General features: G+C 38.5%; 1 protein-coding gene across 4 annotated transcripts in view; it reads right to left on the bottom strand.

The window, feature by feature from the left end:
• Positions 1 to 19,360, bottom strand: part of MYO16 (myosin XVI) — a 357,627-nt gene that overhangs the window by 240,094 nt on the left and 98,173 nt on the right. The gene's annotated exons all lie outside the window — the stretch shown is intronic.

Below are 19,360 nucleotides of genomic sequence, written 5' to 3'. Positions count from 1 at the left end.
CACCTGTTTTAATAGCTAAGCCTGTAAAGCAAAATGAACAGTAAATATCAACAGCATCAAGGACTTCAAGTGTACAGATGAGCATGTCAGTTTTGTACATATGAGAGGGGAGGGCTTGAGGAAAGAGCCATGTCAAGGTCACAATCACCTTAGTTTATTGGGGAGCAAAATCACAGTTAACTGCTTTTATTTTACTTTTTAAAAATCACATGCGATATATATTGGCTATTTCAGTAAATACTTGAAACTAGTATTCATAACTGATAGCACTTGAAATTAATCATCATACCAAAGCTAAATGATCTGCACTCAGTTTAACCTTTCCAGTGCATTGTCAGATCACTGATGCAGCATAATCTTTAAAACAATATTTGGAGCCACACTCTACTCCCAGTTACATGTATCAAACCCCTTTGAAATGAAAACAGGCTTATAGGTGCAGGCAAACCCACAGCCCTTCACACTGGTGCTCGCTCAAGTGTGAAAATTCAGCACTTTTCCCCATGGTCTTTATTGCCTTTATAACCTTTTCAGTCTGAACCAAAGCACTGACTAACTCACAGTGCTCATTCCTTGAACAGACCTGTACAGCAGCAGTGCCTGGCAGTACCCGGGGACTCCACACCAGCATTGCAACCCTGTCTTCATCAAACTGGCATGAAAAACCCTTTTAAAAGGCCTCTCTCCATGAAAATAGCTGCCAATATTATTTCCTGAGTAGGAGCACAGGTGGCTCTGTCTTCATCATCTGAAATCTTGAGCTTAATTCTTAGTTAAGATCTGGGATGTACTTGTGCAAACAACTGCAAAGAAATTTTAAGTTGTGAGTGGGTTCCACTGAGATGTCTGTCCTACAGGAAGGACAGAGATTTGTCTCAAGGCTCTTCTGTGAATCTGTCACCAGTCTCATAGCCACCACCTCTTTCCTCTCAATACATTTTCTGTATCTGTTTTCTTTCTCCCAAGGATATATTGAAACTCCATTTTCACTGTACATTTAAAGTGGATGAACAATAAAAAGTGAACCATTCTTTTCTGCTCTCTCAGATCCACAAATCTCATACTGAAGCACACACTTGTCCTCATCCAGAGAGACCATTAAAAATAGAGGCTCAAAACTAAGAGCCTTTTTTTAAATACCTAAATTGCTGACCAAATATGGAGATACTCTCTCTACTTCAGGTTTAAAGTGAGTAAAGACTTATAAATCCTCCTTCCTTAAACAGGCATGCAACTACACCCTCCTCAAGAGTTAATATTTCCAATGTTCCTATGTTATGCCATTTCTTTAGTAGGGCAGAAAATATTATTTCCATATCACAGAATATTTCTTAAGGCTCTAAAAAGAATTTCATTCTTCCGATCCCATCAGGATTTCACCTGAAGAAATTAACACTCCAAAGTGTTCCCTTTCCTCCATCCCCTGTTTTCCAGGGGAAAAAAAAATTCACACATTATGTGGTGGCAGAGCAATCACACTGTGGGTTGGTGGCAGAAGTCTTATACTGACTGGGACTGATATGAAACAGCATCCTCAGCCTGTGTTTCTGCAAGATGGGATAAGACATTAACCAAAGGAGTCTGTTTCTTTCCCCCATTCACTAAGGGACTTACACACCTTTACCTCTGGCTAAATAACACCAGCAAAAATCAAATGTGGAATTTCTTGTTGGGTCACTGAGATGAACTCAATCATTTTGAGCCTTGGGATCGCCAAAAGAGGCTTTAGGATAGGTCCTTCTATGCAAAGACAGAGGATGAAGACTTCTCTCTTTTGGCAGAAGGAGGACACATGGAAAGGTCAGTGGGTTGGGAAACTGAATTTCTAACAGTATTACACAAGAATTTCATCTGGAGCCTAAAATAGTAACCAAGAGACAGAAAGAAACTCTGGCTACTCAGGTATAAAAAATATGGGCAATTTTTTGATATCTTCCTCCCTCCAACACCTAAAGACTTGGTTCTCATAGAGAAGCAGTGCAAAGTAATGCCTTTCCAGATCCATTTTGCAACTCCTTGCAGTTGAAAACAAAAGAACATCAGACCATTTCTAGATCTGAGTTTGAAATCCATTAGAATTAATTGGTTTGCCTTGATTATTTTTCTACCAGCAGAAATGTAGGCCAAGATTACACCATAAAGAATTAATATGTTAACTCTGATCTTCGAACAGAATATTAAATAATTGTGACCATAAACAAATTACTGAGTCAAATACAAAAACATTAGAGAATGTGGATAAAAGATCAGTAGCTTTTTTTGGTTTTTTTTTTTGGGTCTGGTGCCTTTTTCCTCATTATTTCTTGATCAGTTCTTCAGGAAATTCCCATCACACAGGCTATCAGGGCAAGATATGCAAACTCTCCTTTCAGCTGGGCAAAAGTCTGTGTCCTGAATCAAATTATGTGCTACGTGCCTCCATGTTTAAAAATAAGCAAAAAAAAGAAAATTCTTTCCTTGAATTTATCCCCTTTGCAAAACACAATTAAAAAAGAAAATCAAGAAAAGAAGATCACAGAAACAAATCCCCCTTCCTACTAGACAACTCACTTAGATCATTTACTTAAGACTTCACTTGTTCATATTGTCCTTTTGATAGAACTACTACCTAGAAATAGATAGTAAATAATTGCTACTGCTAGTAGTTTGGGATTTAATGCCCTAATGAGAACAGAAAGTAATATAAAACTTGATTCAATAAATGCTAAATATCTCTTAATTAATGCAATTTTAAGGAAGCTTCCACAAGACTTTCTTTTAAAACTTGTTTTACTTGCAATCTTTCATGTAAGGAAAGTTTACAGTAAAAAGATGAGACTAAAAACTGGCTTAAAAGCAGGAAGCTGACATTTACCTGGAAAAAAAAAAAAATCAACCCCAGAGTAAAAAACTTTCAGCAAACTCTGAAGCCCTTCCTACGTGTGTATAAACAGGTCCATCCATTCTTTGATATCTTTTAGAATTGACACACAAAATTATTTATAATTTAGAACACAATTTCATACCCAATTTCACATCTAATAAAGATGTTTTAAAAGCATTGGATGCATTGAAGTCTCATCAGAAAAGAAAGGCAATAATCAATGGAGCTTTTTACGTATCCTTGATGTTGTAATTTTAATAAAATTATTCCAGAGAGCTGAATACCTTTTCACTATCCATTGATTTTATTGACTAGATTATGACTTATAATATAGCCTTACAATGCACTACAGTCATTACTGCTGTGCTGTTACCAGGCACAGGTCTTGTACTAACTTTGCTTGTAGAACTAGGGCTGTAAGGCTTTACTTTTTCTGGGCTTGTCTTGGCTTGCTTTGAGCTTTTAGTTGTTATAGCAACTGGCTGATGACAAGGTGACAATAACCTAACACAGTTTTGTTTAGCTTTTTTGTAACTGTGGTGCATTATGCATTAAGGATTTTGATATACATGGTAGCAACTAGCATTATAACCACTGCACTATGGTTATAATCCAGCTATGCTGGCATAAAGAGCTATGTCTGTGACCTTATGTCTGCTGCAGACAAAAGGAATACTGATCTGAAGTTACAAATCAGAATTTCAGAGCCTGAAGGGTGAATGCATTCAGAAGGTCCAGGGCTACCAGTATCTCACCAGGCATCTGCTACTGATGGCAACACAAACTTAGGCACTGGGCAGTTGCATTCACAGCAAACTCAGTTTTAGTAGTAACAGAACAGACAAAAATAAAGGCACCTAACATATGTAAAACCTAACATTTGATCATCTACTGTTGTTCTTCTAGTATTTCTCTAGAGTCCTATGTTGTTGTTATTAGACTTCTAAAGTCCATACCTCTTTGATGTATTCTCATGGCTGCTGATCTTCACTGACTCCTTCTTCTACACGCTGTTCTCACCCAAGGCTCTCCCTGACTGGCTGACCCGCCCCCTTTTATCCCAGTTATCTTCATTGGTTACAGCTGCAGCCCAATTAAGGACATTGCAGCTGCAGCCCATCAAGGGCAACCAGGACCTTTGGGGCAAAGCCTCTATACAGATATTCTAATACTCTACTATATACTACTAATTTCCTCTACTATAATCTACTGTACTGTATATAGAGTACCAGTGTATGCTCCTATTTACTGTTCCTTTGGGGAATAGCAGCCACCAAGTGTAGACTTTGTTTCTGTTAACATCTATTTTTGTTCTCTTTAGTTTAGCAGGAATAACTCCAGCTGGAAAGCTTTACTCGTTCATGATGTGCATAAGCATGACTTACTGCTGCAGAAGCATAGCTAAAATGCTGCTGATTCTGGAATTGGATTGTCACATTCTCCTCCTACCCCAGGCTGCACAGGTTTGTCACTTGGCACACAGGAAAGATTAGTTTCTCAGCTAGACCAAGGATCAGGGAACGTGGCACTGGGTAATGGGTATGAACAGGGAGAATGGTGTAGCCACCACTTTCCACCAACAGCCGAGAGAAGTTTGGGCATAAACTGACCATGAAATTGAATCACAACAGAAGTGATACTGAAAGATGTAATAGCATCCTTCCACTCCTTCCACTTCCACCAGTTAAGAGTCATGTTTTTCCCATTATTTCAGTCAGATATTTGGCTCACAGCTGGTATCTTATACTCTGTACAGATTAATCACTTAGAATCCTCTTCATACCTCTTTAGTCCTCTTTTCTCATTCCTCAGCAGTCACTCCATACCTTTCAGCTTGTACCAAAGGTGTTTATGAGAAACCTGCTACACAATTCAGCTATATGTGAGAACAGATGAATCCTAGTCTCTGGTAATTTCTTAATCATAACACCAAATGAAATAATGCAAGATGTCATAAATGTTTGGTTAATGTAGTAGAAAAAATATTTACCTCTTGCCTTTGCTATTAGTAGTTAAAAATAAAGTTTTTTAATCCAAGTACCAGTATTGGTAATTTTATCATTCTTTTATGGTGTCTTGTTTACCTAACAAAGACATTTGCTATCACTAGTGCAATGTCTCAGGCTTTCCTTCAGAGCAAGCTTATCAGTTGACAGTGTTTATTCAGAGCAGTCATGCCCTTAATGAGCTTTGCAAACAACTGATTTGTAATCCTACTGCTTTTTACATGAAATATATCCAGAGCTCATTGGCAACATCTGTCAGACTTGTTCAGATCTCCTCATTTTCAGGAGAACTCTTGGAAATAAATTCCCATCTTTGCTGCACAAAGATTAAAGGCAGCAAACCATAAACAAAATATTCACATTTGGAGAGATAAGTGTTCTATTCACAGACTTCAGAAATGAAGAGAGGGAAATTACTCTTTCCATGTTGGTCAAATTTGAGAGTATAGCCCTGCATATCCAAGCTATAATGCCCACTGCTAGAACAGAGCACTGCTAAGGACAGGGCTGACATTTCCATCCTCCCTGTCAGAGTTCCCATAGTTGATAATTTTTTTTTCAGGTAGCCAGGAATCATAATACCATGACCCCAAAGCAAATGGGTCATTGATTCTCTTCTGAAATTAAAAACATGATGTAAAACATCCAACTGATTTCTGTGCTCCATTGGACAAATATTACCTTTAAAAGAAACAAACCAAGCCACCAATGAAACAGACTGACCCAGGGAGTCCTACAGCCCCCCTCAGCATCTCTCTCAGCTTTAACGCTGGAAGATCAAAACACATAGTAGTTCTTTCCCATATTCTCCTTGTGGAGAAATCAGTCAGACCTCAGCCTTGGAAACAGCTGAGGGGCTTGATCACTCAGTGTGGGAGCAAACTTTCAGCAGCACAGGCAAGCATGTGACAAGTCCCTTTTTTGTGCCTATTCTTGTGTGACTTTCCCACCAGGCCTTGTACCATCAGCTGTGGTGTGTCCATGCCCAGGCACTCTCCAGCCCTGGCAGCTTCCTGCCTTGCACTATCATGCTGGAGGTGGAGGGCACAGCCCTCCTGTTACCTCAGGTGTCTTGAACTGGAAAACCATGTGGAAAATAATGGTTATGTCTCTGAGCCACATGCTCACTAAGCCAAACTCCAATGAGATCCATGAGGAGAGTCACAGTTCTCTCATGGGACAGACATTTCTATCATTGTAGACACAGCCAGAATAATTTTTGAGTAAGGGACATCTTTATTCAAGAACTGCTACATTTAAAACTTTTCCTTCAGGCAAATTCCCCCTCTTTTATTTCTGTGTACATTAAGTATAATGCAGTCTGTGTCTCCACTGGAAAATATTAAGTCCACAAACCCAATGGTTTAAAAATCCTAGTGTGTGCCTCTTACAATGCCCAAGCAATGACAAATTAACCTGTCTCCTTACACAAAAGTGACAATGGGCAGCAGTCAAATCTAACATGTTTGAGTTGTGATGTGTGAAGAACAGTGGTGTAAATCAGTAATTTTGAGAAGACTAGAAGTAGCCATTAAGTTCTGTGGCCCAAAGACATTGCTGCAAGGGGCACACCCAGGATCAAAGAGCAATCATGGTGACCTGTGATTTTGCCTCCACTTAGACCTTTGGCCAGGCCAGAGGCAGAGCACTGTTGTGGTAAGGTTTTAATTGCTAATAAAACTGTGATTTTATCTCACTGCACCTACAACCTCTGTATATAACAGAGGTGTTGCTAGAATCATTCAACCACCTTACAAAATAACACATTCTTAGCTAAAAATACTGGGTCTATCATCACAGCTAATAACACAGCCAGGGTTTTGCCAGGACAGCTACTTCTGAGCACTAAATAGCTATGTCAAAAAAAACTGGTAGTGCAGACCTGACTGAATCCAGAATGTCTGTTAATGAGATAAAATTACAATAAAACAAAGCTTTGTTTACTGGAAATTGAACAGTCTAAAATTACCTTAGGGAAAAGCAGCTGATCATAGAGTAAACTTAAACATAGCTTTTCTTAAAACTTTCACTCCCAGCTAGTTAATGAGATTTATTTATTTCAAGGTTATAGAAAAAAGGAATTAAATATTTTAGCATTTAGGTCATGTATTTCATTTTTTACACATATTTCATCTGTCTCCCATGTATGGATTCTCCTGGAGTTCCTGACAAAGGTGACTAAAACTAATAAGAACTTTATCATCAAGCTACAGTCAAGAATTGCAAAAGCTCACCATCACTAAGTTCACCTTTAAATTACCAGAATAGCTCTTTAAATTACCAGAATAATTTTTAGGCCAGTTTTTCAGTTACAGAAACACCTGCTTGTACATTCAAATGTTTGTAGATTCAAATGTTTGTAGAATTGAGTAAAAACCTCAGATCTTACAGCATTTCACTAAAAAAGTTAAATTTATTTCAGAATTTGCAAATTTCCAGTTCTATAGTCATTAAATGATAAGCACTAAAACACACATCAGCAAAATAACTCATTCTGTGGTCAGTACCTTAATTTGAAAACCATTGTCATACCCATGCTTTTCCTTAGTTGCAACAGTTACAAAATTTGCATATAATACAAATTTTCATCTGAACAGACTGTACACCCCCTCTGTTTCACCAACATTTATGTTGATCCTATGCCAACGCTACTTAATTGGCATAAATCAGATTACTGCTGACTTATATTCCTTATGAAGCAAAAGTCAGCCCCTCTTTAACTCCCACAGCATGCAGAGCAAGTTTATGCCAGCTGGCTTAGAAGCCTTGTAAGCAACTCATTACAATTTGCATTAGAGATCTTCAAGGGTAACAGACTACTATCCCACTTAGCAGCTGCTAAATGGTACTAATTACCAGCTGTGGAGCACTGGCTGTTAGATCCCCCTGTGTCTCCTGGAATTCCCAGGGTGTGCAGTGCACAAGAAAGCAAACTTAAACCAGGCAGTATAGAACAAACTAGGGGCATTACCAATCCATGCATTTATCCAAAATAGTTGTGTGTGTGGCATATGAGTGACCAAAACTATGAATAAAATGTGTAGCTCCAGGAATATCTCACCACTTGACATCTGTGGCTCAGGCACCACCTTTCACAGCATATGAAAACCAGAGCTGCTTCCCTCTTGCTCATGCATTAATTCACACACTCCTGCCTTGATCTTTGCATAGCAGTGCCACATGTCATGCTGCTGGGATGGAGAGTTAAACCAGCTGAAGACCAACTTTATGAAAGGCAGTTTCCAGATGGTTCATCTCCCTGCCTCATTCCAAAATGAGCATAAAGATGGGAGGACAAAAAGATGGGACAGAAACAGAGCCAGACAGAAAGGAGAGCAGCCAATGGCAGCCTCAATTTCAGCTTAGTTTCAAACTGTGTTAGAAACCCACTTTTAAGGTGTCATTTGGTATTAGAAATATCCTTAGGGAACTATTAAAATCAAGTCAGTGTTTCCAAGACATCTGAATGTTTCCTTTCTGTCTCAACGTCAGCCTCAGCAGCTGTGCACTAGGATGGTGAATTGGTTCAGAGAGGTGACACAGAATTAAGCTGTTGATTCCAGGGGGTGATGCACTTGCTTTTGGATCAGTTTGCTGATTCACTCTGCAGCCACACAATTGCTAAATCTGATACAAAGAGCCTGCAGTAAAAATGGTGGTAGGAATAGCATCATAAAATCGTGAATGAAATTTTCTGAATTAGAAAAATAGAACATTGACATAACATCCAGCTAGGGCAGTGGGACAGGCCCCAGCTGCCAGACTCTGTCCAGCTGCCCTGGGGTGGCCTCCATGCTCCCAGTGGCTCACACAGCAGCAGGGAACAGCTGGCCCTCACAGTGCCCTTACAGCATTTACCTGTATTTAATTAATTTTGAACAAATTATCACTTCCAGCAGGATTTCAAGTCCCTTCCCCATTTCCATATGCTTCGTGGGAGCAGAGTCAAGTCTCTGCTGTTTTACCTTGTTTGAATATCCACATAATTAATTTTTTCTGACTAAAATCCTATTTATCTATATATGTTATTTTACAGCACGTTAAAACTGGTGCACTGTGAAACACTTTCTGTTTGAGACGTGTCCTGCTGTATGATAAACCCTGAGCTATCAACACACTTCAAACTACTGATTCCAGCATCCTCTGTCAGACATCTCAGAGGTGGTCAGGAGATGTGAAAAGCAATGGAGAAACTCCACACACAAATGAAATCATCCCCCTCTTCACTTTTACAGAGTTTTAAGATAGACAGAGAGCAATTGGATTTTGGTGTGTTCATGTTACACATTTTTCAACACTACCAGCATTCAGTCACAATCTTTTATGGTTTGCCAAAACCAATGGAGAATGACATTTAAAACTTCTTAATGGTTCTTTTCTACTTCATAATGCACACCCTTATGTCCTAATTTCTTTTTCTTTTCCACAATTCATGAGGTTTGCAAAGACTTAGGACTCTTTGCACATATGGACAGAATGACACCTCCTCTTGGAGGTGATGGAATAGGATTTGCAGTCTCTGTCAACTCAGAGATGGAATCACCACATCCAGGAAACTGAGCTTCTGGAGAGGTAGTGTGAAGCCCCTCCTACTCTGCTAAGAATTTGTGACTGAGAAATTGTACAAGAGGTCTGGAGAGATTATCTGTACTGTTCAGTCGTGATCACTGCAGGAAAGCAGCATATGGGGTCCTGTCATGAGTCTCCCATATAAACATGAACATAAAAAGCATTGCATGCTGCACAAATGCTTCAATTTGGGTAAACTCATCAAGTATTACCTTACAATTCTATTCAGCACTTACTGAATTGATTGCAACATTATAGTTACCAAGCCTTTCTATTAACCTGTGCACTATATATAGCAGATATGAACATTTTTACATATTGCTTACATGAAAGGCTTGTGCCACAAGTCTTCAAAGAAAATAACTATGCCTGTGCACCTAGCTCAAAGATTATTTCATTTCTCATTACTTGTTTTCCAGAATTTTCCAGAATTTGATTTGGCTGAATTGCTGCATTCTTGAAATGAATTATATTGTCACTAAAGGTATTTCAAGCTGATATAATCACTGATGTCCAAGTCTTCAGTCTTTTCTAATTTTTCACCTCTTTCCATGATATGAAGAGTCTGACAGTTATAACTAGAACTTCTCTTATGTTTTGTCTCCCAGTCTGCAAGGAATTCTTTCACACTTGGCAAAGGACAAACTTGTAACATTTCAAAATATAACACAACAATGTTTTTAGTCCTTTTTCAATTCTGACAAGGGGGGGCCATATAACAACTTTCACACTTGCCTGTTGTATATTGTCTGTGCAGTCTAGAAGTCTTCTGTCAGTAGTGACTACAACAAAGGTGCAACCAAAAGACAACTATTAAATGTTCTCATAACACTAAGGGACTAAGCGTCACATTTTAACTAAATTTGTTTTAATACATTCTGGAATTATTATTATTCTCCCTGATAACTGATGGGTGGCCTGGAGGTCCAGCAGGGAGAGCAAATTGCCCACAGACAAGTCCAGACAGGAGACATAATTTCTTCCAGTCAGGGCTGCTCTGACTGTACAAGCGCAGTCTCCTGGAAATCATCCTGCTTCCAATCCCTCACATCCTACAGCTGTTTCTGGAGACTTCCAACTCCAGTGCATTCTGGCTGACACCTTCATTTTCCTACACCAGTAACAGCAACAACTACCACTACCAATATGCCAACAACAAAAAACAGTTGAAAAATAAGCAATGAATACATTATCACCCCAGGAACAACAGATCATATGTATAAAGCCAGCACTGAAGCAAAGAGCTATCCAACTTGAAAACTGTGGCTGACACTTAAACCATCTCAGAATAAGCAAAGGAAAGCATCTCCATTATCTGCTTTGAGATAAGGCTGTCATGCTTGGGCAGCTGAAGATTGCAGTGATGTAGACTTCACTTGATTTCAAAGTTAAGTATGAAATGCAAAAACCACACCAGGACACAGGAGACTGAAATGACAGATTTATAACAGTTCATCCTAAAGAAATGTGCAACCAAAGAGACAAATTTGGAACCCAAACCATCCTGCATTCAGTAACACCAAGCTTACAGACAGCTAAATCTACGTACCAATCTTATGTAAGGTGAACCTCCATGTAGCTACCAGTGAAGCATTTGAGGATGTGGGGAACATAGGAGGTGATGCATGACAGACCCTCTGCCTCCTCTTCTCTGACACCAGTCAGCCACCAGAACTGCAAAATTATTATTCCAAGGCTGGAGCAACCAACACAAACCAAATTTTGCTTTATTTATGTTTTACTTCATTTTTTACAGGTATGGATTGCCACTGAAGTATGAACTGGAGTTATAGGCCAGCACAGAGAGGAGAAAATTACACTCACACAGTACTTCATATAATCACCTCTTTTTTATAGTTTGTAGAAAGCAAAAGTCTGACATAAAAGCTGATGGTTTAATTTGGCTTTGAAGCAGAATTATCAGTTGCTCTCCACAGGACTTTCTCTGCTCTGCTTAGTCTGCTCTTGCACTACAACAATAAGAGCTGCCTTAGTTCAATACCCAAGTTGTCTCATTCCTCTACAAAGTCAGCATGATGTTGGACTATTGCACCTTCTAGCCAGACTGAACTTTAAACTCTGTGAATTCAGTCTTGATGTCAGCAAGGGGAAGGAGCAACCAACATCATCTGACAGAAGAGGAGCTCTCAATTCTGAGTCATACCAATGAATCCGTGTTCATATAGAGCCACATGGTAGGTTTGGGATGCAGCGATGAGCTACAGCTACAGAGGCTCAAACTTCCCCAGTGATACCCAATGTCATATGTTCTCATTTGTTCAAACAATACATCTGACAGGTAGCTGGTAAATCAGGGAGAAGCCAGAGAGAATTCCACATTAGAAGTGCCTAAGTTAAGAAAAATATATAAGGACTAATCCAGAAGCATCACTAGAACTACATATATTTGGACTTAACATCTGTCCTTTTCTGTTCAACTTGTATAATTCTATATATGTGATCCATAGGGTTTTTAGGGAGAAGCTTGAAAGCAGAAGAAATCTAATGTTCACCCTGTACAGGAACTGAGAAGCCAGTGAAGTTCAAATGGCCATTATTAAAAGGATAGTGGTGTCCTTATATAGGATGTCCTTCCAGTAGACTAAGAAACAAAGCAGCAGTTCAAATTTCACACAGGTACTTCCAGCTTTAAGAGCACTTCAAGGCATATTTTTTGTACTGTCAATAGGTAAATATGGATGTCTGGAAAAAACTACCATTTTTTGTCAGCAGTAGTTGTGATTGCTAAAATTTGGAGCACCAACCCTAACTCAAGAATTTACTGCTACAGCTGTCATATTTGTCTTTTGAGCCCAAATGTAATCAAAACCCTAAAAAGTGCATGGTAGAGAAATTACCTCCTCTAACCATCTCATTGTCCTGTAAAATTTCTACTGCTTCAAGGTCACCTTTACATTGCATTGTAATAGAGAGTCATCAGAAAGAAACCTAGTAAGAAAGCAGTATGTGGTTCCAGGCTGACTGAATTCTACCTTGAACCTTTTGCATATGCTTAAAACCTTGAATCTTTTTGCATATGCATATGCTTGTTTAAAGGAGGACATTTAGAAATATTGTGAATTTCACCTTAACTGCTCACATTTACAGCTCCATTCTTAGATGCAATTCAAACAGAAACACAACCTAAATTAGCCATTCCCTTCGATTTATTGGCTGTATTCTTGAAACCTTCAATTCCTCCACTGCTGCAGCCTATTACTGTAAAGGCAGCAATTAACGGTAATCGAGAAGAATCAATTTTCTATACATTACACCATATAAGCTTTCTACTAATTTCTATCACAGCTATAGAGTTTGTTCACTGTCAATTTGAAGTGCAAAAGATTTTAACAGCTAAAAAGCCTTGCAGACCTCAAAGTCATTAAGATAATATCTCAGTGAGAAGAATCCTCCAACTCATGCCTCAGAGAACAAAAAGATGACTGAAATAATGAGCAGTATATGTATTTTTTGTTTTGAATTTGGAAGAAAAGGAAGGAAGGAAGAAAAACCACTAGGCACTATATAAATAAACCTATTTAGTTCTCAGATATATTTGTGATTTTACTGGGAAAGGTACTACAGTTCAGACAGAATGAAAGAATCATAGAATATGCTGAGTTGGAAAGGGCTCATAAAGATCACTGAGTCCAACTCCTGAACCTGTAGAGGATACCCCAAGAGTCACCCAATGTGCCTGAGAGCATGGTTCAAATACTTGAAATATAACAGGCTGGTGCTGTGACCACTGCCCTGGGGAAACTGTTCCAGTGCCCAAACACCCTCTGGGTGAAAAATCTTTTCCTGACATCCAACCTAAACCTCTCCTGACAAAACTTCAGGGCAGTTCCTTGGATCCTGTCATTGATCACCACAGAGAAGAGATCAGTGTCTGCCCCTTCTCTTCCCCTCATGAGGAAGCTGTATCTGCAATGAGGTCTGTCTTCAGTCTCCTCCAAGCTGAACAGACCAAGTGACCTCAGATGAACAGACCAAGTCACCTCACATGGTTTCCCCTCAAGGCCCTTCACCCTCTTCGTAGCCTCCTTTGGACTCTCTCCAATAGTTCAACGTCTTTCTCACACTGTGGCACCCAAAACTGCCCCCAGCACTCGAGGTGAGGCTGCCCCAGCTCCCTTGCCCAGCTGGCCATGCTGTGCCTGATGCCCCCAGGACAGGGTTGGCCCTCCTGGCTGCCAGGGCACTGCTGACTCATGTTCAACTTGCCGTGGACCAGGACCCCCAGGTCCCTTTCCATGGCACTGCTCTGCAGCCTCTCATTCCCCAGTCTATACTCACAACCAGAGTTGCCCAGTCACAGGTGAGCAATTTGCCACACGCTCTTGTTAAAAAAGAGCAGAATAACAAAAAAGCCCTAAAAGATTTAGCAATAAAAAAAAAAAATACTTGCTGCATTTAGTGGCTCTGGTTATATGCATTTAGTTATGCCTTCAATGGTTCTGGAGAAAAATACTCCATATAGTTATCCCATTCCACAAAACCTCCAAACAAAGTCCACTTTTTAGAAACTTTGAAGAAATGTTCTTCTCAAACTGGCAACTAATTTGATAGTCATAAAATAAAATCTGCATGTTGCAAGATATCAGAATAAGGTCTTTTCCCAGTCTTATGCTTAAGTATTCAACTTTGTTTTATTTTCTGCTGCAGAGTAGTAATTTGAATATGCCCTGGCAGAAAAATGTTACTAAAGTTGAATTCAAAAACTGAAAACATTTTTAAAAACTTATTAAGTTCATTTTTGTAAAGAACTGTATTATTGCTAAAAAGGCTTGCTCATAAAAAAGAAAAAAAAAACAGAAAAGGTTTTTCTCTACTTATTTCTGTAGTTCCCCATCTTAATTTCTATCATAGTGTAATTTGTGATTGAAATGAAAGCATTTCAAAGTGATATTGAAAGATAGATATAGAAAAGTTTTCCCTTTGTACTGAAATGTTATTGGAAATCAATATGAAGCACAACAATTACAGTGGAGATTAAATCAAAAGCAAATTGCATAGAAAATACTCTACTCTTGTTCTCTTTCTATTTCATAAGAATAGACTAGGAATACAGCAATATTTTTTTTTAATCAGGGACTTATAACAATAACCAGAGAATGTCAGCAGTACCTGCTACTCAGTGGATAGCATCTTTCACAGAGAGAACAGGCTTCTGATTGCTGCCAATTTAGAGTCATGCATCCCACTGTGGATCCCCTTTCAAAGGAATAGGAAGAACTGCCAGGTGCCAATTTGTAGGTTGCTAATGGCTTAACAAACCTTTACTGGCATGACAGCGAATTTGTGAGTGATTAGTCCTGTGTTTCTTCATACTTCATACTTGAATGCTGGAGCATGCTGTGCCGGTTTCAGCTGGGGCAGAGATAATTTCCTTCACAGTGGCTGGTAGGGGGCCATGTTTTGGATTTCTGCTGAACACGAGGTCAATAACGCAGAGATGTTTTTGTTATTGCTGAGCAGGTCTTGCACAGAGCCAAGGCCTGTTCTGCCTCTTGTACAACCACACTGGGGAGGGAGTTTTTGGTGCATGGGAGGTTGGGAGGAGACACAGCTGGGACAGGTGACCCCAACTGACCAAAGGGGTGTCCCAGACCATAGGACATAATGCTCAGTATGTAAAAAGGGGGGAAGAAGGAGGAAAAAGGTAAGTTTAGAGTGCTGGGATTTGTCTTCACAAGTCACCATTACATGTGGTGAGAACCTGCTCTCCTGGAGATGACTGAACACCTCCCTGCACATGGGAAGCACCAAATTAATTCTTTTTTTCCCCACTGCTTGTATGTGTGGCATTTGCTTTCCCTATTAAACTGTCTTTATCTCAGCCCACAAGTTCTCTTCTACTCTTCTAATAAGTCTGGTTAGAAGTCATGAGTAATATACATACTGACTTTTCCAACTGCAGAAAATCTTCATATCATAGTCCACCAAAATAAATATTAGAGAATTTTGAAAATGTGTTTAGAAGTAAATTTTAAAAAATTAGGGAAAAATGTGTGTTTTTACAAAGTTTCTCTCATAGATATGTTTTATGCTTGCAATTGAAGCAATAGTTATGATTTCTAGTTAATCAAATGTGGTTTTTCTGGGATATGTAGGGTTAAAGTTCAAGAATGGACTTACCTGCATAGAAAATGAGCAGCTCAGTACCTACAGTTTAGAAATCTGTGATTCAAAGAAAAATCTGAAAGCTGAGTTTCTAGAAACTCTCTATATCAGTAAGAGAAAGGCATGTTTTTCAACAAATCCTTCAGAGTGAATTTATAGACATCCAAAACCATCAGAAGGGAATCACAAAGTTCAAACACATATCTCAGTTTTTATTTATTCAAGAGCTTAAGCATGTGAAACAGGACTGCAAATAGGCCAGAATATAGTCCTGTTTTGAAAACACAGTAAGTAGCAGCCATAATGTTAGCAGTGAGATTTTTGTATAACAGTTTACTATTCAGTCAACTTTCTACAGTTTACTGTAATGTAACCAAGACCAGCCAGATCCAATTTGCCTCCCAGGCCCTTCCCCAGGAGAAAGCCATGCCAGGCTGGACTCTGTTTGAGATACTTGAGGTGTGTGAACAGTGGGCACAGAAGAGGCAGTGGGACAGAGAAATGCACAGACAAAAAATGGCTCTCAAAGCAACCCACAGGTAAAACCTGTGGGCAAGCAAAAATGGGTGGCTCACAGCTCCAAGCTCAGTTTTTATGGAGAGAAGGACAGCATCATAAATCCATTTGATCAAAACTCAGATAAATTACACTTGGAGTAAATCTCCCTACTGAGGGCGACCCAAAATAGAGGGATGGTTTTTCTTTATTTCCCCACTTGGTACAGGCAGAGGATAGCTGTTCAAACCAAGGTAATTCTGGGCATGTGCAGAGACAAAAAGTGCAGCTGAAACAAATCAGGAAAATTTCATGGCTAAGAGAAAAGTAGTCATGGAGCAGAAGCACTCCTGTGGTTAGACAATCCACTTGGAGAATAAAACCATAGATTAAATCTACACCCTCAAGTCTATTCTTCACTTTTTGATGTGTCATACCTTTTTTGGTGAGTCTTACCTTTTCTAATTAAATAAGTGTTGTATATTAGCAATCATACATATTTTTATCAACAGCAAATAATTTAATATTCAGTTCTCAGCTTCACCAAATTACTAAAAATGTAAACACATGGACAAAAAGCACATATGGAATCCTATAGGAATTCAGATGTATTCAAATTTCATCTCCCTGTGATTTTATGATTGCTTTTGAAATGGCCTGCTTTAATTACTAAACATCTGTTACCCAATAACTGAAGGCATTATGTTTCCCTGCACCATAACAAAAAGATGCCTTGTGTTGCTGAATTCATCACACATGGAGCCAAAGAAACTTAGCAACCATGCTGAATCTATAGGATTCTGAGGATTGAAGCCTTGCCCTGGTTTGAAATGTCTCTACCTTCTGGGCCTTTGGAAAAGCTTCTTCATCAATGGGTGGATTGAGATGGTTGATTGATGCTTCATTTTCCTGCACAGAGGGCAGATCAATCAGCAGCAGCTTGTTGGACAACCAGTCCAAGTCCAATGCATTAGTGTCATCCAGAGTTACAGACATGGTTCCCACTCCAGAATGCATGAATTTGTCTTGTGAAAGCATTCATTTACAGTACATACTTTACCTTCTTTCCAAAAGCCCCAGTTCACAACATTTCTGTGTGCTTCATTAATTTCATATGCTCTGATTAGGCTCTTGACTCCACTATTCAGTGTCTAGTGCTCATGTCTCTTAGGGATTGGACAATAAATATTAAATTGTATAAATTATTATACATGTGTGTTGTGATTTCTTCTACAATTGTTCCCAGCAAATCAACACTTGTAAATAGTTTTAGATTACTGTCTAATGTACATTTTTCCTACTCTGATTCAAGGGAAACACTGTAAAATCCAAAATAGCTCTGTGTGGGGAAGTCCCTCTATTATTACATGCATAATGAAATCCATTTGCTTCCCTGGAAAGATAAAAAATAGGCTTTAATTAAGTTTAGAGTGAGAGTAAATAGTAATCTGAAATTAAAATATACTAAATAATGCTAGAGCAATCTGAAACAAAGCACTATAAAATCTGAGAAATCCTTGATTTAAATTTTAAAAACGACTGAGCATGCTAAAATAAAGTAATACAGAGTATGCAATATATTTTAATTCTGTTCTGGATGTTCTTTATCATTCAGAGTTTTAATTTCCTCAAACTGAAATTAGATTAAATTGATTTTTTGGGGAGGTTCCCTCTTCATGACTATGCAAGACTTTATTAATTGATGTTATTTGTCTCATTTCCTATTAATTCAGGTTTTGACCCAAGGCTTAATTTTTTTATTTTTTTTTTAATCTGGGAGCTTTCTTTTGTCATGAAGGTTACCTGTGCATGTTAAACACACTACAACTATTTGTCACTTTATCCTTCTCACAGCTGGAATAACTGGTAAAAGTGAGGTTCCCCAAAAGAGAATGTAAAATGAAGAGTGCATGGAAAACTGGAGAAAGTTATTCAGATTGCACAACAAAATTCTGATTTGCCAACTGTGTTTATATTTCTGGCCTTTATGCCTTTGGTATAATACATATATATAAAAAAATATAAATATACATATCCCATGCATTTCATTTTCCTAATTTATTATCATTTATTATCATTCATTATGATTTTAGACCTGCCTCTTCAGAAGACTATAGCTACAACATCCAGTATACAAAAGAAATGCTAATTAAAGTACCTTTGGGAGGAGAATGGAATGAAAGAAGGTGATATTAAATATTAATCATAAGAAACAGGGCAGGAAGATTTTTAAAGGTGGAAGCAAATAAAAGTGGATTATGGTAATCTGTGATGGCACAGAAGATTAATTTGCACTTTCACACAGAGATTCTTCTCTTTTCCAGAATCACCTTTATTTTCAACTCAAGATGGAGTTATTTTTGCCTAATTTAAGGAAACTCTGCCTTAATGATAAAGATCTAACATGAGAGATGTAATGTTACACCTTTTTGTCACCTCTTTCAGAAACATTAAGCATAATAATGTGTTTTATTACTTTGTATTTCTGTAAAACTCTTGTATTACTAAAATCCTCTGTCTTTAGTAAACATATATTTTTATCTTTCAGTCTCTTCTCGTAGCAAAGATTCCTCTGAACTCCTGGCACACAAAAATGCAATCTTTATCCAAGGGTTTGGTGAATTTTAAAAGCCAGGCATTGCCATGCTTGGAGCCTTTCTTTCTCACCATTCATCCCTGAACACGCAACACGTAAAAATCAGAAAAGCTGCCTGAAATGAGTTTGACAAGAGGAGGTATCATCAATCATTTAAAAAGGTAGTCTGAAAGTCAGAATCCCAACAGCAGTCAGGCTACCTGAATTTGTTCCCATTCTTCTTATAAAGGTGTTTGCTAAGACGAGTCTAAGTTCCACACTGTTGCCTGACAAGAGGTTTCACACAATGGAAATGGAAATATACCAAATGCTCTCACCACCCTGTCACTACTGCCCACATCCTGCTTCTTCCAGCTTCTCAAAGACTGCTGGCAATGTTAAAACTGGTTGTTGAGGATCAGTAAGTTTGCCCCGAGGTGTTTGCCAGACACAGTCAGTGCAATCCACTGTTTTACAGAACATCTTGTATGTAACCAACCAAGCTGTTTCTACTGGAAAAAGGACATTAAAGCATAACCAAGCCTAATGTAATAGAATGCAAAAATAAAAAGTTGGTTAGGAGATTTGAAAACAATTCAAGGAAATAATATAAAATTAGTTTATTTCTGCTCAGTTTCAGCCTCTGTTTTCTGTTTCGGATTATTTGTCTTTTTTCCATGAAGAAGAAAGATTATTATAACATCTCTGACACATTCTCCTAACGAA

The sequence above is a fragment of the Agelaius phoeniceus genome, chromosome 2 (assembly GCF_051311805.1).
Source record: "Agelaius phoeniceus isolate bAgePho1 chromosome 2, bAgePho1.hap1, whole genome shotgun sequence".
Lineage (NCBI taxonomy): Eukaryota > Metazoa > Chordata > Aves > Passeriformes > Icteridae > Agelaius > Agelaius phoeniceus.
Note: the sequence above shows the minus strand (reverse complement) of the source record. Positions and strands in the feature narration are given on the sequence as shown.